This window comes from Suncus etruscus, chromosome 1, assembly GCF_024139225.1.
Source record: "Suncus etruscus isolate mSunEtr1 chromosome 1, mSunEtr1.pri.cur, whole genome shotgun sequence".
Lineage (NCBI taxonomy): Eukaryota > Metazoa > Chordata > Mammalia > Eulipotyphla > Soricidae > Suncus > Suncus etruscus.
Genome location: NC_064848.1, coordinates 59,885,638 through 59,910,704, shown reverse-complemented (window position 1 = coordinate 59,910,704; position 25,067 = coordinate 59,885,638). Strand labels below are relative to the sequence as shown.

Here is a 25,067-nt window from a genome sequence, read left to right as displayed (position 1 = left end):
AGTAAGCCCTGAGTATTGCCAAGTATGGTCCAAAACCAAACAAAAAAAATTAATAGGGAAGGATAGGAAGGGCTAAGGAGAGAGGACACTTGCCTTCCACTTGGCCAACTCTTGGGTCAATCCCAGAACCACTAACACAGAATCTAGCCAAGAGTGACCCCTGATCACCACTGGATGTGGTCCCTAACACCTCAACCCCGAAGAGATGTCCCAAGAATTCTAGCAATTCCTTAGAATCTAAAAGTTCAGGGGCCGGGCGGTGGTGCTAGAGGTAAGGTGCCTGCCTTGCCTGCGCTAGCCTTGGACGGACCGTGGTTCGATCCCCCGGCGTCCCATATGGGTCCCCCAAGCCAGGAGCAACTTCTGAGCGCATAGCCAGGAGTAACCCCTGAGCGTTACCGGGTGTGGCCAAAAAACCAAAAATAAATAAATAAATAAATAAATAAATAAATAAATAAATAAATAAATAAATAAATAAATAAATAAATAAATAAAATAAAAGTTCAGACTTTTCTGTTTGTTTTTGTTTTGGGGTCATATCAGAAGTCACTCCTGGCAGTCTCTGGGGACCATATGGGATGCCAGAATTCGAACCATCGTTGATCCTAGATCAGCTGCATTCAAGGCAGATGCCCTATGATTCGTTGTGCTATCTCTCCGGCCCAAAGTTCATAGTATTTAAAAAGAAGTTTAATAAATAAAATAAAATCCAAAGGCCGGACAATATATAGGCCTAAGAAAAATTCTGCAATGTGTTTGGGGGTGGGTTCTCATCTATTAGCTCAAGCTAAACTTGTGGTGGGGCACAAACAGGAAGTATTAAAGATATGCCCTAATAGACGCAAAGTTCTTACACCCATATAAATTGCTGGTGTTAGGAACTCAAATCAAGAAGATCTGCCAAACTGCTAGCTGACTATTAGGTTAAATAAAAGACTTAACAAATAGCACATGTAAAACATGACACATAAAATAATGCATAATATAGCTATCAGAATCAGGTCATTAATATCACTAAGCAAGAAAACAATCACAAACAGCAACAAGATATCCAGTATATTCAAGAACAGATGACTGGATTAAGAAACTATAGTATAGAGGCCTGAAAGATAGCATGGAGATAAGGCGTTTGCCTAGCATGCAGAAGGTCTGTGGTTGGAAACCCGGCATCCCATTTGTCCCTGAGCTTGCCAGGAGTGATTTCTGAGCATAGAGCCAGGAGTAACCCCTGAGCGCTGCTGGGTGTGACCCAAAAACCAAAATAAAGAAAAGAAAAGAAAAGAAAAGAAAAAGAAACTATGGTATCTAGATACAGTAGAATATTACTGGCTGTAAGAAAAGATGCAGTTATACAATTGCTGTACTACAAATATTACTACAAATTTGGAAAATATATTGAGTGAAATCAGTAAAGAGAGAGAGGGACAGACACAGCATGATTTCTCAAATGCAGAAAAACATACAATAGGGGAATAACAAATGCCCAAAAGGCAACAGGAATGAATACAATATGATACTAATGAAGGAGAATGGAATGCAAAAAGGAGGTAATAAAGTGCTTACCATAAGGCAGGCTGGAGTAAATGGGAACACTGGTAGAGGGAAATGGACACTAGTGAAGGGACTGGTGTTGGCACAATGTAACTTACAAAGTAACTTTGTAAATTATGGCAATTGAATAAAAGAAAATAAAAATATTCTTTTGCCACATTATGCTTTAAAAGTACCTCATAAAAATATACATAATACGGGCCCGGAGAGATAGCACAGCGGCGTTTGCCTTGCAAGCAGCCAATCCAGGACCAAAGGTGGTTGGTTCGAATCCCGGTGTCCCATATGGTCCCCCGTGCCTGCCAGGAGCTACTTCTGAGCAGACAGCCAGGAGTAACCCCTGAGCACCGCCAGGTGTGGCCCAAAAACCAAAAAAAAAATAAAATAAAATAAAAAAAAATACATAATACATGAAAAAAAAGTGTGGCCCTTATAGAAGAGAAGCAGGCTAGGAACAATAAAAAGCTGTAAGCCAAAATTTTACTTAACCAAACAAAAATTTTATTTGTTTTGGTTTTTGAGAGGGCCATACCCAGCTATGCACAGGGCCTACTTCTGGCTTAGTGTCAGGGAACCATAAGTGGTGCTGAGGATGCAAGCCAGGTCAGTTACAAAGTGTCTTACCCACTTAACAGTCTCTCTAGGCCAGGGGTCTCAAACTCAATTTACCTGGGGGCTGCAGGAGGCAAAGTCGGGGTGAGGCAGGGCCACATAAGGGATTTCACAAAAAAAAAGTCCTCAAACATCATTATTAACAGTTTTAATTATTCCTTCTGAACATGAATAAAACATTGAGTGAAGATCATGAACAGTTCTTCTGAACATGGCGTCTTTTGCCTATTCCTTGCTGCCAGAAACTTGACAGCGCTTCTTCTCACAAATCTGAACCACATTTGGCTTTAGAGAGGAAGCAGTTGAGACCCTCAGTATGGCTTGAAGATGATCATCATTAAGTCTAGACCTGTACTTTGACTTACTGAAGTTCAATGTGGAGAATAACTTTTCACACAAATATGTGCTCCCAAAATGGCACATGGTGCGCTTGAACATTCGGGAAAGCTCAGGGAAGCTGGGGGGCAATTCTCTCAAAAATTGCCCATGCATATCTGCTTTTCCATTAATCTCCCTGAACTTGGCTTTGAGATCAGAGTTGCACTGCAGGTCATTGAGCTCCATTTGAAGCACAGGAGGGACATCTTGCACATCAAAGGAAAAGGGGCCCACAAAAATTTGGAAAGTGGCTCTGTGTGGTGTACCCCAAGACCCACCCATTTCTGGGAGGGGCCTAGGGAACCGGATAATAGGTGTGACCCTACCTGCAAGACCTCCCATTCCTGGGAGGGGTCGGAATAAAGTTAGATAAGCCTGGGACGAAAGGGATTCGGCCCTTTTGTCTCTTGGCCGGCTTTTGGATCTTTGGGCCGCATGGAGCCCAAAGGAAAGATGGCTAACAGGAGATAAGACGCAGGGCTAGCAAAATATTGCTGAATGCTTGAAAGGTTGACATAGGCCACACACCTGTGGTGGCTAGGGCATGAATAAAGCTGATGCTTCCTGATGGCTGCGTGTGAGTGAGTGATTTCACCTGGGCCTGGGACCCGACCGGCTGGATGGAGTTGCAGAGCCATGTGGCCTGGGGTGGCAGAAAGGAATCCATCGCCATCCATTGCCATCCAGCACCATCGCTAATTATTTAATTCAACAGCTCTGTGCTTTTTGAAGTCTGCAAATCTGTGATCAAATTCCTTCTCTAGCTTAAAAATAGCTATTTCTCACCCCTGACTGGTATGCCTGCATCCACAAGTTCCTTGCATGCTGGGAAATGGCAAAGATTTGTCTGAGAGAGCTGGGATTTCCATAACACAAGTTTTGTGGAGAATGCTTTCATGTTGTCATAGGCAGCACTGATAAGCTGCCCCAGGCCTTGTAACATCTTGTTTAGTACATTCACTTATGTGTGATGTCAACAAGAAAAGCTAAGTCCATGAGCCATTTGTGATCACTCAACTCAGAAACAGCATTCCCATCCTTCACGAAGGCTTTCACTTCTCTCAACTCAAAAAATCTTTTCAGGACATTTCCCCTGCTGAGCCAACGTACCTCGGTGAAACAGAGCACATCTCCATATTCTGACTCCATTTCCTCTAAAAAAGCACAGAACCTCCTATGCTTTAAGCCCCTGGATCTGATTTGGGTGATGCATTTCACAACAACAGACATCACATTGTCACACGGCAGGCATTTACTGCAAAGGGCCTGCTGATGGATAATGCAGTGAAGAGAAATGGCCTTCTCTACACCCTCCGCTTCAACTTTTTTTGAACAAGTGCCACCAGTCCATTTTTCTTCCCTATCATTGATGGCGCTCCATCGGTTATTATTCCAACAAACCTCTTCCATGGCAAACCTGCATTCTCAATGGCATCACACAGATGCTGAAATATCTCATTAGCAGTGGTCTGGCCATATTGGAATTATTGTGAGCAGCTCCTCTGTCAATTCAAAATTGCAATCAACACCACGGACATAAATTGTGAGCTGCGCAGTGTCTGTTATATCTGTGCCCTCATCAACAGCAACTGAGTATGCATCAAAACATTTGGCTTTCTCACACAGTTGATGATAAATGTCACTTGACATGTCAGAAATGCACTCTGCCACAGTGTTGGCAGAGAGGCTGATTTTACTAAACTGACCTTTCTTTTCCGGACAGATAATACTTGCAGCCTGTAACGTGCATTTTTTAACAAGCTCTCCTTCTGTGAATGGTTTCCCTGCCTTAGCAACCATCTCACTAACCATGAAACTAGCTTCGACTGATGCAACATTCTCTTTGGTTGCTTTCTTGAAGAAATCTTGTTGCCTAATTAGACATGCTTTAAGACTGACAACCCATTTGGCTCTCTCATTTCCTTGATATTTTGCACATTCCTCAGCATGTTTAGTGGAATAATGGTGTTTCAAGTTGTATTCCTTGTGCACTGCAACTTTCTCTGAGCAAATAAGACATGTGGGAATGCCCCTGTGCTCAACAAAGAAATATTGTCTCCCACTTTTCCTGAAATTGTCTGTGCTCATCATCAATCTTTCTCTTCACTGCAGGCTTTGATGAAGTCATGATGAAGGTATGACAAAATCTAATTCTGTAATAAACTTCTCTCCCTTCTCTCCCTTAGGCCTCCGATAATACAAGGGACAGCGGACAGGAGCAGCGGAAATGACGTCTGTGCTAGGTGCAAAGTATTCGCAATTATTCGCTTACCGAATATTCGCAATAAGAATTGCATTAGTGGGCCCGGAGAGATAGCACAGCGGCGTTTGCCTTGCAAGCAGCCGATCCAGGACCAAAGGTGGTTGGTTCGAATCCCAATGTCCCATATGGTCCCCCGTGCCTGCCAGGAGCTATTTCTGAGCAGACAGCCAGGAATAACCCCTGAGTGCGCCGGGTGTGCCCCCCCCCAAAAAAAGAATCACATTAGTAAGAAAAAAGAATCGCAAAAAATCGCATTACACAGTTGCATACCCCGAACAGAACTGCTCGGGGTATGTGAATGTTTAATGCAATTTTTTCTTACTAATGCGATTTTATTGTGATTATTCGGTATTTGAATAATTGCGAATACTGCGATATTTGAAGGCTGGCCGCAGGCCACAAAATGTTGTATGGAGGGCCACAAACAGCCCGCGGGTGGCAAGTTTGAGACCCCCTGCTCTAGTCCCTACACAAAAACTTTAAGTCTACTATATTAAGTACATTCAAAGAACTGTAGCAGTGCAAAATACAGTTAACATAAATGGAAAAAACCCTCAGGACATAAGTAGCAGGTCTGAGCTAGTAATTTGGGGGAGGACTCAGTGAAAGGGTCAAAGAGATAGTATAGGATACTAAAGAAGCCACGTGTCTAACATGTCTAACTGGGTTACAATTACCAGTACCACATCATCTCAAGTTTGCAGACAGGAACCCCAAAGCATTCTACACTGTTTGGGAGGACAAAAAAAGTTAACAAAAGAAAATAGAAAATAGGGGCCAGAGAGATAGCACAGTGGTAGGGCATTTTGCTTTGCAAGCAGCCAATCCATGACAGATGGTGGTTCGTAACACAGCATCCCATATGGTCCCCCAACCCCTCCATGCCTGCCAGGAGCAACTTCTGAGCTCAGAGCCAGGAGTAACCCCTGAACACCGCTGGGTGTGACCCAAAAACCAAAAGAAAACAAAATAAATAGAAGGAAGTAGGTTACATGGGGTTGTGTGCAAGGCTCTGGGCTCAGGTTATTATCTGGATGCAAACACAGATGGTGCTAAGGATCAGTCTCAAGTCAGCTGCATGCCAAAATGAACACCTTAACATATTTATTATTTCTCCACCCACCCCTCTAAAAGAAAACTAAAAAGGTTTTGGTTTCTAAAAAGTTCAATACTTTGGGACTGAAGCGGTGGTGCTAGAGGTAAGGCATCTGCCTTGCAAGCGCTAGCCTAGGATGGACAGCGGTTTGATCTCCTGGCGTCTCATATGGTCCCCCCAAGCCAGGTGCAATTTCTGAGTGCCATAGCCAGGAGTAACCCCTAAGCATCAATGGGTGTGACCCAAAAAAAAATAAAGAAAAAGAAAAAGTTCAATGCTTTACACATTGCTGGCTGAAAATGAAAAGCAAAATGAAAAGGGGCCAGAATGACAGTACAGTAGGTGGGGCACTTGCCTTGCATGTGGCTAACCCAAGTTTGATCCCCAGTGTTCCTTATGGGTCCTCTGAGCCCCCTAGGACATTAAATCACAATAAAACTGGTCATTACAAAGTAGTCATATCCATGGGCCAGGGAGACAGCTCAAAGCACTAGTCACATGCTTTGTATGCACGAGGCCAAGATTTGAACCCCAGAATTTCATGGTCCCATTTTAAACAATTTACAGGGAGCTGTCTCTGAACACTGCAGGATATAACCCCCAACCCTCCAAAAAAAGTAACTATCTCAGTAGCAACAAGTAGTTTTTTATTTTTTTCTTTTGTTGTTAATGGGTCAATCTGGATGTGCTTACTCCTGGTGGTTGGAGGTCCATGAGGGTGTCAGAAATCGAACCCAGGTCAACCATGTACAATACAAATTTCCTATCTGCTGCAAAATCTAATTTGCACAAAGTATAGCTACACTCTGCTTTCTAAATCTCATTGTCGGGCCAGAGTGATAGCTCAGTGGTAGGGTGTTGGCCTTGCACACAGCCAACACTGGATAGACCCAGGTTTAATCCCTGGCATCCCATATGGGCCCCCAAGCTTGCCAGGAACTATTTCTGAGCCAGAGCCAGGAGTAACACCTGCGCACCATTAGGTGTGGGGGGGAAAACCCTAAATAAATAAATAAATAAATAAATAAATAAATAAATAAATAAATAAGTCTCATTATCTAATAAAAGTAACCAAACCAAGGAGCCCTTTTGGAAGAATATTGATTCTATTTTTTTTTGTTTTGTTTTGTTTTTGATTTTTGGGTCACACCCAGCAGCACTCAGGGGTTACTTCTGGCTCCACACTCCAAAATCTCTCCTGGCAGGCTTGGGGGACCATATGGGATGCCGGGATTTGAACCACTGTCCTTCTACATGGAAGGCAAATGCCCCACCTCCAGGCCATCTCTCCAGTCCCAGAATATTGATTCCAGATCTGATGCAGAATACAAAATTGGCCTGAATCAGAGTTGGGTTTCTACAGGGGTTAAATTAAAGCCCTTGCTTCAAACACAACTGATCCCAGTACTGCATCTGGACCCCCAACCACTGCTATAAGTGACTCCTAACAGAGCCAAGAAGCAAGCCCTGATCACAAGAGAGTATGTATGCCCCCTCAAAATAAATACATACATACATACACACATATTATAAGAACTTGAATCATCTTATAGCACTTGAAAGTTAGTAAATGCTTAAGAAAAAGAAGAGGCAGATCAAAAAGGGCACAGAATTCAAAAGTCAACCTAAAACGGCACCTAATGACCAAAACCAAAGCAACTCAAAGTAATGCTTGATAAATAAAAAATATTAAAAATGAGTGAATATTAATGTTCTGAATAGATTATGAAAAGGGACAAATCTTCCTTAAGCAGTATTTCAGATAATGTATGCAGATATATCCCATTCAGGAGGTGGAATTAAATTCTCTTCCCAGGATTGTGGGCTGGACTTAAGAATAGTGTAGGGAAAGCTAGAAACAATAACTTTGTAATGGAAAATCCTGGCAACCACCACCTGAATAAAGTAATCAAAGTTAATATCACAGGTGCTAGGTCATGTTTATATCGTGACCGATAGTATGCGGCAGATGAGGTAGCTAATCCCTTTGGTATTCTCCCAACAGCCATAAATCACAATCTTAATAAGAAGAAAAACAGACAAAGCCAATTAAATATTCACCAAAGAACCAGTATTTTCCAAATGGTCACTGGGACTAGAAATGTGGCTCAGTGGTAAAGCTTATGCTGTGCATATACATATATATGTTTGGTTTTTTTCCTATTTAATTTGGGGGCCACATTCCAGAGTTCTCAGGAGCTAATCCCCAGGGTCCCTTGAGCACATCTTAGGAACACTCACCAACAAACAAACAAAAGTATTAAGGTTTAGAATATACCTCAGGGACTGAGAACATGCTCTATATGTACAAAGCCTTGGGAGCAACTCCCCCAGAAAATCATGAAGTTTTCTGTTTGTTCTATTTTGTTTTGGGGGCCATATCCAGTTGTTATATATAAACAGTGCTGTGCTTGGGTGACCATGCAGTACTGGGAAATGAGCCAGAGCTGCTTACATACAAAACATTGTATTCCATCTATTGAGCCATCTTTATAGCCCCATGGAGCTTTTATTGAGGACAAAAAAAAAAAAAAAAAAAAACAGATTTTTCAGACTAAAGAAACCTTAAACAGACAGCACATTTTCACTATTCTCTTTTATTTCCCTACTATTTTTGTGGGGGGGGGGGCACCCAGTGGCACTGAGGGGTTACTCTGGGCTCTGTGCTCAGAAATCGCTCCTGGCAAGCTTGGGGAACCATATGGGATGCTAGGAATCATCTTGGTCCATCCTGAGCTGGCCACGTGCAAAGCAAAATGCCCTACCACTGTGCTATCTTTCCAGCCCTATTTCCCTACTATTAATACCAGTTTTAGAAAAGTCAACGGGAAAAGTTTTCAAAAACTTAAGAACTTTAACCTATGGAATCAGCTTTCTGAAAGTCTAACAATTGTAACTGGAGGGTGAGGTTTGGCCACACACAGTGGCACTCAGATTATTCCTGGCTCAGAAATTATTCCTGCGTGGGGGGAAGGGGGATATGGGATGCTGAGGATTCAACCTGGGTCTGTCCTGAGTTGGCCTATACAGGCAAACATCTTAACACTGTGCTATGCTCCAGCCGCTAACCATTTTAGTTACTTTTATTTGAATATAAATTCTGGGGCCAGAGAGACAGTACAGCACGTAAGGGCATCTGCCTTCTATGGCCTACCAGGGTTTGAAAGCCAGTATCCCAGAAGTAATTTCTGAGTGCAGAGTCAGAAGTAGCCCCTGAATGCTGGCCGGGTGTGGCCCCAAAACAACGCCCCCCAAAATGAAATAATTGTTCCCTTGGAATGAATAGAAGAATAAATATTGGGGCTGGGAAGGTGGCGCTAGAGGTAAGGTGTCTGCCTTGCAAGTACTAGCGTAGGACGGACCGCAGTTCGATCCCCCGGCATCCCATATGGTCCCCCCAAGCCAGGGCGATTTCTGAGCGCATAGCCAGGAGTAATCCCTGAGCGTCAAACGGGTGTGGCCCCAAAACCAAAACAAAACAAAAAAGAATAAATATGATTATGAACATCTAAATTGTAAATCAGATCTCACTTTCAAGGGAAAAAAGATCCAATTTCATCTTTTAGACAATCAACTGTCAGTAAATGGGCTCAGTTTCAAAATATATAAGTCCTAGGTTTGATCCCCTATAAGGGAGGAGAGAAGAATATGAAGAACCAACAATAAGGAAGACCTGAATAAGCCTTGAACTGTTCATAAAAATATATATAAATTCATATATTGGCAAAAGATTGATAATTCTACAGTCACAATACCAAACAGCCCATTTAAAATAATTTAATTAGTACTTGTTAGTTCTACCATTAAGTAACAAGAACTAACAGGGGTGGAGGTATACCCTGTACAGTGCTCACAAAGGCTCCCCCTGGCTCTGTGCTTCAGGGTTGTTCCCATGTACCATATGGTACCATGTATCACACCCAGGTGTTCAGCCTGTTGAGCTTCTCTCTGGCCTTCAAAACCAATTTTAAATGTGTTTAAACATTTAAAACATTGCCTTGATAGCTGATTTTGGAGAGCAAGTCAGTCAGTCCCTTGCTTCTGAAAGCCAAATGGGAACACACTTTAACAAATACATTTCTGAATACCAACCCATCCTAGTTGTAAAAAAATCCATCAATATCTAAATTTCACACTTCTCAAAAAAAAGAAAAAAAAAACCTTATATAAGACCAGCAGTCTGTTCTATGGGAGAATGCACATTACCAACAAAGCTCTCTTTAATTAAAGGAGCAATAAACAACTTTGTGGGGTTTTGTTGTTTTGGTTCATATACTGAAATGGGGGCCAAAGCAATAATACAATTGATAGGGCACTTGCTCTGAATGTACCTGGGATTAAACCCAGGACTACAAGTAAACTAAAGAAAAACAGCAACAAAGAAAACAGCTAAAGGGATTTACTGTTTTCACTTATCTATCGGTTTACTTTTTTGGGGGGTGGGGGGGGTCACACACAGCTGTGCTCAGGGGTTACTCCTGGCGCTCCACTCAGAAATCACTCCTGGCAGGTTCGGGGGACCATATGGGATGCCAGGATTTGAACCAACTTCCATCTTCCGTCCTGGATTGACTGCGTGCAAGGCAAAAGCCCTACCGCTGTACTATCTCTCTGGCCCCAATTGGTCTGTTTTAATATGGCATTATCTACTTAAATTTGAAGAGAAAATAGAGTTCTTCAAACTCTTTTAAATAGGGGCCAGAGAGATAGCAGGGAGATAAGGCGGTTGGTTACCTTGAATACAGAATGACAGTGGTTGAGTTCCGGCATCCCATATGGTCCCGAGCCTGCCAGGAGTGATTTCTGAGCTTAGAGCCAGGAGTAACCCCTGAGCGCTGCTGGGTGTGACCCAAAAACCAAAAAAAGAAAAGAAATTGGTGAAATGCAGGGGCCAGAGTGATGGCACAAACAGTAAGGCGTCTGTCTGCCTTGCCCGCATTAGCCTAGGATAGACTGCAGTTCGATCCCCTGGTGTCCCATATGGTCCCCCAAGCCAGGAGGGATTTCTGAGCACATAGCCAGGAGTAACCCCTGAGCATCACCGGGTATGGCCGAAAACCCCCCCCAAAATTTGGTAAAATGCACATCAATTATTGCTGCTATTAGATACTAATGCTGAAATAAATATGGTAAGAAAAGTATATTTGGCCAGAAAAATAGTACATCCAAAAACAGAATGTGTGTTGTATGCAGCCAACCTAGGTTTAATCCCAGCACGCAGGGGTCCTCAAACTTTTTAAACAGGGGGCCAGTTCACTGTCCTTCAGACTGTTGGAGGGCCAGATTATAGTAAAAACAAAAATTATGAACAAATTTCTATGCACACTGCATATATCTTATTTAGAAGTGAAGAAACAAAATGGGAATAAACCCTGAGAGTCAGAACTAAGCCCTGAGCACAGCTGAATGTAAGTTCCGAGGGGGGGGGGGAGAGGGGGGGAGGAAGGGAGGGAGGGAGGGAGGAGAGAGGGGAGAGGAGAGAGGGGAGAGGGGAGAGGGAGAGGAAGGAGAGGGGGAGAGGGAGAGAGGGAGAGAGCTGGAGCCATAGTACAGCAGGTAAATTGCTTGCCTTGCACGCAGCTGACTAAGATTCAATCCTTGCCATCCCATTTAGTCCCCTGAGCCCTGCCAAATGGGGGGGTGGGGAGGGAGGGAGGGAGGGAGGGAGGGAGGGAAGGAAGGAAGGAAGGAAGGAAGGAAGGAAGGAAGGAAGGAAGGAAGGAAGGAAGGAAGGGAGGGAGGGAGGGAGGGAGGGAGGGAGGGAGGGTGGGAAGGGAGGGAGGGGGGGAAGGGAGGGATGGAGGTGAGGGGAGAATGGAGGGAGGGAGGGAGGGAGAGAAGGGAGGGGAGGAAATGGGAGGGAGGGAGAGAGGGGGAGGAAAGGAAGGGAGAAGGGAGGGAGGGATAGAAGGGGGGAGGGAGGGGGGAGGGAGGGAGGGAGGGAGGAATCCTAGTTCTAAGCACAATTGTACTTGGTAATAGTTTGGCTTGTGTTTTACAGTTGCTTTTGGATTAGTGCCTGGAGTTAGTGTGAAAAGAGGACACTCCTACTGCTGGGTTTTCTGCTATGTCATCAGCCACATCTGCTATAGGATATGTTTCCAACCTCACAGCAAAAGCAAGTAAAACTAGTTTTATTGTTAACATTCTCAAGTTAAAATTCTGCCAACAACTATACAAGTTTTAGTTGAAAGTCTGTGGCACATATTAATAATTCATGAATAAAGTGATCAGCTTTATGTACTATTGACAAAAATACAAGCTACAGGCTTTCAAACTTAAGAAATTATGAATTTTTTTTTTTTTTTTTTTTTGTGGTTTTTGGGTCACACCCGGCAGTGCTCAGGGGTTACTCCTGGCTCCATGCTCAGAAATTGCTCCTGGCAGGCACGGGGGACCATATGGGACGCTGGGATTCGAACCGATGACCTCTTGCATGAAAGGCAAACGCCTTACCTCCATGCTATCTCTCCAGCCCCAAGAAATTATGAATTTTTAATGATTAAAAATCCCAAGCAGGGGCCAGAGTGATAGCACAGTTTTGGTAGAGCATTTGCCTTACATGTATGTGACTGACTGAGGTTCGATATCTGACATTCCATATGTCCGTGTCCACCAGGAGTGATTAATTCCGAAGAGCAGAGCTAGGAGTAACACCTGCATACCACCAGGTATGGCCCACAAACAAACAAAAATCCCAAACAACAAAAAAATTATAACATAGCTTAATACAAATTATCTAACATATGAACTATATGTAACAGTATCTGTGCACTTACTGAACTATAAAATGTAAACTTCAGGGCCAGAGTGATAGCATAGAGGTAGGCTATTTGCCTTACATGCAGCCAACCAGGGACTGCCCGGTTTCAATCCTCAGCATCCCATATGGCCTACTACAGACCGCATTTCGATCCCACCCCCACCCCCCCGCATCCCATATGGTCCTCCAAGCCAAGAGCAATTTCTGAGTGTATAGCCAGGAGTAACTCCTGAGCATTACTGGGTGTGGCCCAAAAACAAACAAACAAAAAAAAGTGATACCTGAGTGCAGAGTCAGGAATAACCCCTGAGCACCACTGGACATGGCCCAAAAACTAACAATAGTAATAAAAAATAATAAAGCAGGGGCCGAAGAGATAGCATGGAGGTAAGGCATTTGCCTTTCATGCAGAAGGTCATTGGTTGGAATCCGGCATCCCATGTGGTCCCCCGAGCCTGCCAGGAGCGATTTCTGAGCATGGAGCCAGGAGTAACCCCTGAGCAGTGCCGGGAGTGACCCAAAAAACAAAACAAACAAACAAAAAAAATTAAAAAAAAAGTCACAAGGTGAAATCTAGAAAAAAAAAGTGAGAAATAAGAATAAAAAATAAGGGCAGGCGCTAGATGTCTCGTCAGTGAAAGAAAGCACCTGCTATGGTGTGAGCATGAAGCCATCAGTTTGACCCTCAATACTGCAGTATGTGCCTAGAGATGATTTGTTCTGTTTTGTTTCTGACAATGCTAACGTCTATAATTCAGTTACGATTCAGCCAGGTATGTGCAATTACAGCAATTAAAAAGGGTATGACTCCACTAACAACACAACTGAAAACATGCATAAGCACTATAGCCAGGAGTGTGGACCCCCCACAAGCTGAATATGTGAACAACTGAAGTAAAGAATGCCACAAAAATCTGAGCATGCACAGCAACTGAAAGTGCAACATCACCTCCAAGAGAGCACAGAGGACAGCATGATGTGCAACCTGAATGCAACCCGTTAAGTCCCACACCCAATTGTGTAGACAACTAAGCACATATCCAACCTGCTCGTTGAAATAATAAATGACATGAACTAGAAGACAAGTCCAGTACAGTCAACATTCATATACAAGTGGTAAGTAATAATGAATGGGGTGGGTGCTATGGTTCAAAGTAGACAAACACATGCACACATGATCCTGAGGGTCCTGCCACAAGCAGACAAGGTGGGCCAAGCACTAAATACCCAGCTTTATGATGCAGGCTGAAATATGTTACAAGTGTCTCAGGAGAGCGGAAGAAATAGCATGGAGGTAGGACGTTTGCCTTGCATGCAAAAGGACAGTGGTTCGAATCCCGGCATCCCATACGGTCCCCTGAGCCTGCCAGGAGTGATTTCCAAGTGTAGAGCCATGAGTGACCCCTGAGTGCTGCTGGGTGTGACCCAAAAACCAAAACCAAAGCAAACAAACAAACAAAAACTACAAGTGTGTTTCACAAGCTCCAGCAGCTTTGCTAGGTGTGGCCCTCTAATAAAAAATATGTAGCTGGAGCGATAGCACAGTGGGCAGGTCATTTGTCTTACAGGCAGTCAACCTAGATTTGATACCTGGCATCCCATATGGTCCCCTTAGCACTTATAGGAATGACCCCTGAGCATAAAGCCAAGAGTAATATGAGGAGCTGGAGCAGTGGCACAAGCGGTAAAGCGTCTGCCTTGCATGTGCTAGCCTAGAACAGACCTCGGTTCAATTACCCAGCGTCCTAATATGGTCCCCCAAGCCAGGAGTGATTTCTGAGCGCATAGCCAGGAGTAACCCCTGAGCATCACTAAGTGTGGCCCTGAACACTGCTGGGTGTGCCCCCCACCAAAAAAAGAGGCACATGTGTAGCTTGGGTATATGGCATCTGAGCATAAGTTGTCTATATCTCCCCTCATGAGATGTGTACTTTAATACTTTCTTAAGTCTCTCTCTGCCTTATGAAAGGCTCCTATAATATGTTACTCATTACTCTATTTCTTATCCTCTTCCTTACTTCCTCAGTACCTCCAAATAAAATGTTTTTATTTTAAAAAAACTAATTAAAACAAGGGTCAAAGCAATAGTATAGTAGAGGTAAGGTTGTATGCCTTGAATGCAGAAAACACAGGTTCAATCACCAGCATCTCATATGATCCCCCAAGCACCTCTAGAAGTAATCCCTGAGTGCAGAGCCAAGTGTAACTGTTGAGCATCACCAGGTATTACCAAAAAAATAATAAAATAAAATAAATGGAGCTGGAATGATAGCACAGCAGGTAGGGCACTTGTCTTATACACAGCCAACCTGGTTTCAATTTCCTCCCCACTAAGCATGATCCCTGAGCCAGGAGTAAGTCCCTGAGCACTGTTGGATGGGGACCAAAAACAAACAAAGTATTTTCTTTTGTATCTAATTTGTATTCCATCTCTTCTCTCCAGCCCCTAACAGTTCTTTCTGTGACATGTGCAATCTAAAATCCTTTTTCACAGATGCAGAAAACTGGTGTTTGGCAGAAGAAAGTGGGACAGGTAGGAGAGAGTAAATACCAAGTGAAGATGGTCATGCATCAAATACATCTATTCATCTATTTCCAACTTCATGTTAGTTCCACTGAAACTAGAAAAACATTGCTTGGAATAAGTTCACAAGGGCTGGAGCGGTGGCACAAGCGGTAAGTCGTCTGCCTTGCCCGGGCTAATCTAAGATGGACCACAATTTGATCCTCCGGCATCCCACATGGCCCCCCAAGCCAGGAGCAATTTCTTTTTCCTTTTTTTTTTTTTTTGGTTTTTGGGTCACACCCGGCAGCACTCAGTGGTTACTCCTGGCTCCACGCTCAGAAATCGCTCCTGGCACACACACGCTCAGAAATTTCTCCTGGCATGCTCGGGGGACCATATGGGATGCTGGGATTCGAACCACAGACCTCCTGCATGAAAGGCAAAACGCCTTACCTCCAGGCTATCTCTTCAGCCCCCAGGAGCAATTTCTGAGTGCATAGCCAGGAGTAACACCTGAGCATCACTGGGTGTGGCCCAAAATTCAAAAAAAAAGAAAAGAAAAAAAAAGATAAGTTCACAAGAAGACATATGTGATTTATACATTAGAAATTATTAAAATGTGGGGCCGGGCGGTGGCGCTGGAGGTAAGGTGCCTGCCTTGCCTGCGCTAGCCTAGGACGGACCGCGGTTCGATCCCCCGGCGTCCCATATGGTCCCCCAAGAAGCCAGGAGCAACTTCTGAGCGCATAGCCAGGAGTAACCCCTGAGCGTCACAGGGTGTGGCCCAAAAACCAAAAAAAAAAAAAAAAAAAAAGAAATGATTAAAATGTGCTTGCTTCAGCAACACATGTACTAAAATTGGAACGATACAGAGAAGATTAGCATGGCCCCTGCACAAGAATGACACGCAAATTTGTGAAGCGTTCCATTTTTTTTGTGCATGTGAATAAATCTGTTTTGCATGATAAAAAAAAGAAATTATTAAAACAGGATGATCTGGGGCCAGAACAATAGCACAGGGGTTAGAGCGTTTGCCTTGCACATAGCTAGCCTGGGTTCAATCCCCCCATTCCCAGCATTCCATATGGTCCACCAAATTTGCACAGGGGTTAGAGCGTTTGCCTTGCACACAGCTAGCCCCCCACTCCCAGCATTCCATATGGTCCACCAAATTTGCCACAAGTAATTTCTGAACATCGAGCCAGGAGTAACCCCTGATAGATACTGGATGTGGCCCAATCCCACCCAAAAATAAAACAGGATGATTTTTAGTATATAATAGCGTGATAGTATAGGAATTGAAGTTCCTGCCCTGCATAAAGCCAATCTTGGTTTGATCCCTGGAACCACCTATGGTCTAAGGAACACCAGAAACGGTCCCTGAGCACAGAACAAGAAAAAGAAACTACAGATAGATAAGGGCCAAAAACAAGCAAAAACAAAACAAAACAAAAAAACCACACACACACACACACATACACACACAAAATTAATAAAAAGACATTATTTTGATATTTGCTATACCCTTATTGACCTACAGATTGACTAAAATTCCAATAAAAATTTCCAAAGCTAGGGGCCAAAGAGATAGCATGGAGGTAAGGCATTTGCCTTGCATGCAGAAGAATGGTGGTTCAAATCCCGGCATCCCATATAGTCTCCCGAGCCAGCGGAGCGATTTCTGAGCATAGAGCCAGGAGTAATGCCTGAGTGCTGCTGGGTGTGACCCAAAAAAACCAACCAAACAAAAAAAATTCCAAATCTTGGGGAAAATGACAAGTAGATAAAAAAAAATATTAAGTAGGAATACACAGGACATAACATAGCCCCCAAAAATAAAAGAACAATAAAGTTGGAGATACTTTTATTGGAGGTAAGGCACAATCACTGGGCCACTCAGTAGAACTCAGAACCTACTCCTGGCTCTGTGCTCAAGGATTACTCATGGCAGTGCTCAGGGACCATATATGGTACCAGGGACTAAATTCAAGTCATCCATGTGCAAGTCAAGCACCTTACCCACTATACTATCTCCCTATCTCCAGATTCATTATTTTAAGGTTTACCAAGGAATTAGAACTGTCACTAGTATAAAGTAGACTGACAAATGAAATAAAATGCCAAGAAACATTTTGTTTGTTTGTTTTTTGTATTTTTTGGCCACACCCATTCGATGCTTAGGGGTTACTCCTGGCTAAGTGCTCAGAAATTGCCCCTGGCTTGGGGTGACCATATGGGACGCCGGGGGATCGAACCACGGTCCTTCCTTAGCTAGCGCTTGCAAGGCAGACACCTTACCTCTAGCGCCACCTCACTGTCCCCGCCAAGAAACATTTTGTAAAGGATCATCTCTTTTACAACAAAGACAAAAGTAGAATTCAGTGGGAAAATAATTTCAGTAATTTACTGAAAAATTATTGAAAATTTTTTCAATAAATGGTATTGGAAAAGTGATATCCAAATAAAAACTTAATTCTAATCTTTGTCTCACAGTAGTTACAAATGACCTGGATGCTAAACTAAAACTTTAAAACTTAGGGCCCGGAGAGAAAGTACAGCGGTGTTTGCCTTGCAAGCAGCCGATCCAGGACCAAAGGTGGTTGGTTCGAATCCCGGTGTCCCATATGGTCCCCCGTGCCTTCCAGGAGCTATTTCTGAGCACACAGCCAGAAGTACCCCTGAGCAATGCCGGGTGTGGCCCAAAAGCAAAAAAAAAAAAAAACAAAAAAAAACTTTAAAACTTATACGAGGTACAAGTATAGTATACTAGAAAAGAAAAAAGAAATAAGGGGCCGGCGAGATAGCATGGAGGTAAGGCGTTTGCCTTCCGTGCAGAAGGACAGTGGTTTGAATCCCAGCATCCCATATGGTCCCCTGTGTCTGCCATGGGTGCTTTCTGAGCATAGAGCCAGGAGTAACACCAGCCGGGTGTGACCCAAAAACCAAAAACCAAATAGGAAGGAAGGAAGGAAGGAAGGAAGGAAGGAAGGAAGGAAGGAAGGAAGGAAGGAAGGAAGGAAGGAAGGAAGGAAGGAAGGAAGGAAGGAAGGAAGGAAGGAAGGAAGGAGGGAAGGAGGGAAGGAGGGAAGGAGGGAAGGAGGGAAGGAGGGAGGGAAGGAAGGAGGGAGGGAGGGAGGGAGAGAGAGAGAGAGAGAGAGAAAGAAAGAAAGAAAGAAAGAAAGAAAGAAAGAAAGAAAGAAAGAAAGAAAGAAAGAAAGAAAGAAAGAAAGAAAGAAAGAAAGAAAGAAAGAAAGAAAGAAAGAGAGAGAGAGAGAAGGAGGGAGGGAGGGAGGAAGGAAGGAAGGAGAGAAAGAAAGAGAGAGAGAAAGAGAGAAAGAGAGAAAGAAAGAAAGAAAGAAAGAAAGAAAGAAAGAAAGAAAGAAAGAAAGAAAGAAAGAAAGAAAGAAAGAAAGAAAGAAAGAAAGAAAGAAAGAAAGAAAGAAAGAAAGAAAGAAAGAAAGAAAGAAAGAAAGAAAGAAAGAAAGAAAGAAAGAAAGAAAGAAAGAAAGAAAGAAAGAAAGGGGCCCGGAGAGATAGCACAGCGGCGTTTGCCTTGTAAACAGCCGATTCAGGACCAAAGGTGGTTGGTTCGAATCCCGGTGTCCCATATGGTCCCCCGTGCCTGCCAGGAGCTATTTCTGAGCACACAGCCAGAAGTACCCCTGAGCAATGCCGGGTGTGGCCCAAAAGCAAAAAAACAAAAAAAACAAAAAAAAACTTTAAAACTTATACGAGGTACAAGTATAGTATACTAGAAAAGAAAAAAGAAATAAGGGGCCGGCGAGATAGCATGGAGGTAAGGCGTTTGCCTTCCGTGCAGAAGGACAGTGGTTTGAATCCCAGCATCCCATATGGTCCCCTGTGTCTGCCATGGGTGCTTTCTGAGCATAGAGCCAGGAGTAACACCAGCCGGGTGTGACCCAAAAACCAAAAACCAAATAGGAAGGAAGGAAGGAAGGAAGGAAGGAAGGAAGGAAGGAAGGAAGGAAGGAAGGAAGGAAGGAAGGAAGGAAGGAAGGAAGGAAGGAAGGAAGGAAGGAGGGAAGGAGGGAAGGAGGGAAGGAGGGAAGGAGGGAAGGAGGGAGGGAAGGAAGGAGGGAGGGAGGGAGGGAGAGAGAGAGAGAGAGAGAGAGAGAGAGAGAGAGAGAAAGAAAGAAAGAAAGAAAGAAAGAAAGAAAGAAAGAAAGAAAGAAAGAAAGAAAGAAAGAAAGAAAGAAAGAAAGAAAGAAAGAAAGAAAGAAAGAAAGAAAGAAAGAAAGAAAGAAAGAAAGAAAGAAAGAAAGGGGCCCGGAGAGATAGCACAGCGGCGTTTGCCTTGTAAACAGCCGATTCAGGACCAAAGGTGGTTGGTTCGAATCCCGGTGTCCCATATGGTCCCCCGTGCCTTCCAGGAGCTATTTCTGAGCACACAGCCAGAAGTACCCCTGAGCAATGCCGGGTGTGGCCCAAAAGCAAAAAAAAAAAAAAACAAAAAAAAACTTTAAAACTTATACGAGGTACAAGTATAGTATACTAGAAAAGAAAAAAGAAATAAGGGGCCGGCGAGATAGCATGGAGGTAAGGCGTTTGCCTTCCGTGCAGAAGGACAGTGGTTTGAATCCCAGCATCCCATATGGTCCCCTGTGTCTGCCATGGGTGCTTTCTGAGCATAGAGCCAGGAGTAACACCAGCCGGGTGTGACCCAAAAACCAAAAACCAAATAGGAAGGAAGGAAGGAAGGAAGGAAGGAAGGAAGGAAGGAAGGAAGGAAGGAAGGAAGGAAGGAAGGAAGGAAGGAAGGAAGGAAGGAAGGAAGGAAGGAAGGAAGGAAGGAGGGAAGGAGGGAAGGAGGGAAGGAGGGAGGGAAGGAAGGAGGGAGGGAGGGAGGGAGAGAGAGAGAGAGAGAGAAAGAAAGAAAGAAAGAAAGAAAGAAAGAAAGAAAGAAAGAAAGAAAGAAAGAAAGAAAGAAAGAAAGAAAGAAAGAAAGAAAGAAAGAAAGAAAGAAAGAAAGAAAGAAAGAAAGAAAGAGAGAGAGAGAGAGAGAGAAGGAGGGAGGGAGGGAGGAAGGAAGGAAGGAGAGAAAGAAAGAGAGAGAGAGAAAGAGAGAAAGAGAGAAAGAAAGAAAGAGAGAGAGAGAGAGAGAGAGAGAGAAAGAAAGAAAGAAAGAAAGAAAGAAAGAAAGAAAGAAAGAAAGAAAGAAAGAAAGAAAGAAGGAAAGAAAGAAAAGAAAGAAAGAAAGAAAGAAAGAAAGAAAGAAAGAAAGAAAGAAAGAAAGAAAGAAAGAAAGAAAGAAAGAAAGAAAGAAAGAAAGAAAGAAAGAAAGAAAGAAAGAAAGAAAGAAAGAAAGAAAGAAAGAAAGAAAGAAAGAAAGAAAGAAAGGGGCCCGGAGAGATAGCACAGCGGCGTTTGCCTTGTAAACAGCCGATTCAGGACCAAAGGTGGTTGGTTCGAATCCCGGTGTCCCATATGGTCCCCCGTGCCTGCCAGGAGCTATTTCTGAGCAGACAGCCAGGAGTAACCCCTGAGCAATGCCGGGTGTGGCCAAAAAAAAAGAAAGGAAGGAAGGAAGGAAGGAAGGAAGGAAGGAAGGAAGGAAGGAAGGAAGGAAGGAAGGAAGGAAGGAAGGAAGGAAGGAAGGAAGGAAGGAAGGAAGGAAGGAAGGAAGGAAGGAAGGAAGGAAGGAAGGAAGGAAGGAAGGAAGGAAAGAAGGAAAGAAGGAAAGAAGGAAAGAAGGAAAGAAGGAAAGAAGGAAAGAAGGAAAGAAAGAAAGAAAGAAAGAAAGAAAGAAAGAAAGAAAGAAAGAAAGAAAGAAAGAAAGAAAGAAAGAAAGAAAGAAAGAAAGAAAGAAAGAAAGAAAGAAAGAAAGAAAGAAAGAAAGAAAGAAAGAAAGAAAGAAAGAAAGAAAGAAAGAAAGAAAGAAAGAAAGAAAGAAAGAAAGAAAGAAAGAAAGAAATAAAAGACATCCAGGAGCTGGAGAGGTGGTGCAAGCAGTAGAGTGTTTGCCTTGCATGCGCTAAAGCGGACCACAGTTTGATCCCCCGGCATCCCATATGGTCCCCCAAGCCAGGAGCGATTTCTGAGTGCATAACCAGGAGTAACAACCCCTGAGCATCATCAGGAAAAAAGCCACCCAAATTGGAAAGAGAAAAGGAAAATAATTCCTATTTCAGACACATGATGTTAGAAATAGAAAACCTAGAAGATTCTGCACTAAACAAAAACTGTTAGGACAAACTAAGTAATACTGCAGCATATAAAATCAACATCCAGGGGCCAGAGTTATAGAACAGCGGTAGGGTGTTTGCACTGCATGTGGCAGACCTTGGGTGGACCCAGGTTCAATCCTTGGCATCCCATATGGTCCCCCGAGCCTGCTAGGAGGGATTTCTGAGCACAGAGCCAGGAGTAACCCCTGGGCACTGCTGGGTATGACCCCAAAACCAAAAAACAAACAAACAAACACTCAAAATTCAGGTGCAAAGGAAAACAAGTTGCATTCTGTAAAGTAATAATGCAATGTTGAAATTAAGGCAAAGGAGCTATAGATAGATTAAGCAGCTGTGTGTACACTTTGCCTATGGGGAACCTGGGTTTCATTCACAGGACAACCTGGTCCCTAAGCACTGATGTGGTAATAGCTCCTGATCATTACTGGGTCCCAAAAAGTATTTTAAAAAAATAGAAAAGACACCCTAATGTTATAGAACTTTTCCTTCTGCACCTTTTCTGTTTTTTAGTCTACCCAGCAAAAACTTTTGGTTAAAAAGTCTTTAAAAAAAAAAAAAAAGACCTGATGGGGCACCAAGGAAATAATACTAGAGTTAAGTAACTTCTCTTGCTTGTGGCTCACCCTCGTCAAATTTCCAGCATCAAAATATGCAGTCCTAGAGGCCTAGGAATGACCCAGGTAATCTCAGGCACTTCAGAGTCCAAGCAGCAACACACCCTCCTACCCGTGTTAAATCACTGGCCAGATTAACCGGCCATCTCTGAGAGGGGTCCTAGGGCCATCTAAGTGACTCTTCCACACCTGCCAAGGAAATGCTAAGTTTTATTCTATCATGTTCATGAAACAATTACATGTAAGATAAACTCTCATAAACCTAGTTAAAAGCAAAACCACAGGGGTCGGAATGATAGCACGGCGGCAGGATGATTGCCTTGCACGCCACTGACCCTGGACAGATCCAGGTTCAATCCCTGGCATCCAATATAGTCCCAATCCAGCCAGGAGCAATTTCTGAGCAGAGCCAGCAGTTACTCCTGAGTGCTGCCGGGTGTGGCCCAAAAACCAAAAAAAAAAAAAAAAAAAGCCAAAAACAAAAACTTATATAAAGTATATGACTTTTTTTTTGGGGGCCACACCCTGTGCCGCTCAGGGGTTACTCCTGGCTATGCGCTCAGAAGTTGCTCCTGGCTTCTTGGGGGACCATATGGGACACCGGGGGATCGAACCGCGGTCCGTCCTAGGCTAGCGCAGGCAAGGCAGGCACCTTACCTCCAGCGCCACCGCCCGGCCCCAAGTATATGACTTCTTACCAAAAACTTAATATGAGTGCTGTTAAATCAAGGCATAAAAACAAGCTTATCTGGGGCCGGAGAGATAGCATAGAGGTAAGGTGTTTGCCTTTCATGCAGAAGGTTGGTGGTGGTTCAAATCCCGGCATCCCATATGGGGTCCCCTGTGCCTGCCAGGGGCGATTTCTGAGCATGGAACCAGGAGTGACCTTGAGTGCTGCCGGGTGTGACTTAAAACCAAAAAAAAAAAAAAAAAAAAAGCTTATCTATAGTAAAACAGGCATCAAACAAAAAGGGAGTAATATACACTATCCAGCAGCCAAGTCATGAGTCTCCTAGGGTTCTGGAACACTTAGATAGAAACCCACACCTTTAGGCAAAATGAGTAAGCAGCTGTTTGCTATTTTCCAAGACTGAACCCAGGACTTCATTGATTCAAGGCTTTATCACTGAGCTAGAAACACATCCCAGAGACAGTAATTTAAAATACAGTGGGTACGGTATCTGCTTTGCATGCGGGCCGATTCAGGTTCAATCCCCAGCATCCCATATGGTCCCCCTGAGCCTGGCAGGAGCGATTTCTGAGCGCAGAGCCAGAAGTAACCCCTGAGCGCCACTGGATGTGACCCAAAAACCAAAAAATAAAAGTTTTTTAAATACAGGACCAGGGTCAAAGAGATAGCTCAACAAGCAGAACACATGCTTTAGCACACAAGAAACCTGGGTGCAGGTTCCCTTGAGCCCAGGAGACAGAGCTGGGAGCAGGTCTGATCCCAACCAGTACCATTAGGTATGGTACAAGAAACCAAAAATCAAAAGCAAAACCCCCCAAAATAAAGAAAATACAGGATAAGAAGCTTGAGGTAATACAGAGATTAAAGTTCTTGCCTTACATGCAGCCTACCCTGGTGTGATCCATAGTACTGCATAAAGAGGTCTCCTGAAGGCCAAGAGTAGCACCCAAGCACACACACTGGTGTGGTCCTAAACCACCACAACAATTACAGGTCAAGGATTTAGCCTGCCAGGAGCAATTTCTGAGTGTAGAGCCAGGAGTAACTCCTGAGCACTGCCGGGTGTGACCCAAAAACAAAAACAACAATAAAAAATCCCCAATACTTGGCTATATTTATCATATCAAGTATCACACATTAAAGTGGGTTTTTTTTTTTAGGTTTTTGTTTGTTTTGGGGCCACACCCAGTGGTGTTCAGGGATCACTCCTGGCAGGCACAAGGGACCATATGGGATGCTAGGATTCTAACCACCATTGGTCCTTGGTCAGCCACTTGCAAATGCCCTACCGCTGTGCTATCTCTCTGGCCCCAATATAAAGATTTTTCTTTTTTTTTTTTTTTTTTTGGTTTATGGGCCACACCCGGTGGTGCTCAGGGGTTATTCCTGGCTCTGCTCAGAAATAGCTCCTGGCAGGCACGGGGGACCATATGGGACACCGGGATTCGAACCAACCACCTTTGGTCCTGGATCGGCTGCTTGCAAGGCAAACGCCGCTGTGCTATCTCTCCGAGCCCTATAAAGATGTTTTTAAAGAAAGAAGATGACCCATGATAACTTCAGTGGGCATTCCTTTAAAAAAGAACCAGGGGGCCGGGCGGTGGCACTAAAGGTAAGGTGCCTGCCTTGCCTGCGCTAGCCTTGGACGGACCCTGGTTCAATCCCCCGGTGTCCCATATGGTCCCCCAAGCCAGGAGCAACTTCTGAGCACATAGCCAGGAGTAACCCCTGAGCGTTACCGGGTGTGGCCCAAAAACCAAAAAAAAAAAAAAAAAAAAAAAAAGAACCAGACTGGGAGCCAGAGAGATAGCATGGATGTAGGGTATTTGCCTTGCATGCCCAAGGACGGTGGTTCAAATCTTGGCATCCCAGGAGTAACCCCTGAGCACTGCTGGGTGTGACTCAAAAACAAACAACCCCCCCAAAGAAAGACTGAAAAGGTGAATAATGACTGTCTAATATTAATAACTATGTTTAATGTCACTTTTCTTCTAAATAAAAATTTTCTCATACAGATCTTCATTAAAATTGCAGCTAAATCTTCTTAATACTAATCATCAAAGAATAGCATGTTAAAAATAAACACTGAATTCATTTCTTTTTTAACACACACTATCCCCTGAAAGAGAAATGTGTCAGACATGTCTAACAAATAAAAAATAAAAATGATGCTATACAACCACAGTTCTGTGAAAATTCTAATTCCAAGCACACATGAATTAAAGAATGAATACATGTTACCTTCAAATGATTCATTTAAATAATAGTACTGGCAGCAAAGAGCAATAAGGGCAAAGTGTTATAAAATTTCTATGCTTAAAGCTGGAGCGATGATACAAAGTGGCAAGGGCAAAATGGATATCCCTGAAACCTCATATTGGTCCCCC

The 25,067-nt window shown here is 43.6% G+C and overlaps 1 protein-coding gene and 1 non-coding gene across 2 annotated transcripts in view; one reads left to right on the top strand and one right to left on the bottom strand.

Moving 5' to 3' along the window:
• The window catches only part of UBE2R2 (ubiquitin conjugating enzyme E2 R2), a 96,829-nt gene that overhangs the window by 37,933 nt on the left and 33,829 nt on the right, over positions 1 to 25,067 (bottom strand). The window lies entirely within an intron of this gene.
• LOC125997246 (U6 spliceosomal RNA) lies at positions 15,998 to 16,104 on the top strand. The gene has a single exon (XR_007491649.1). It is a non-coding gene; the product is annotated as a U6 spliceosomal RNA (small nuclear RNA).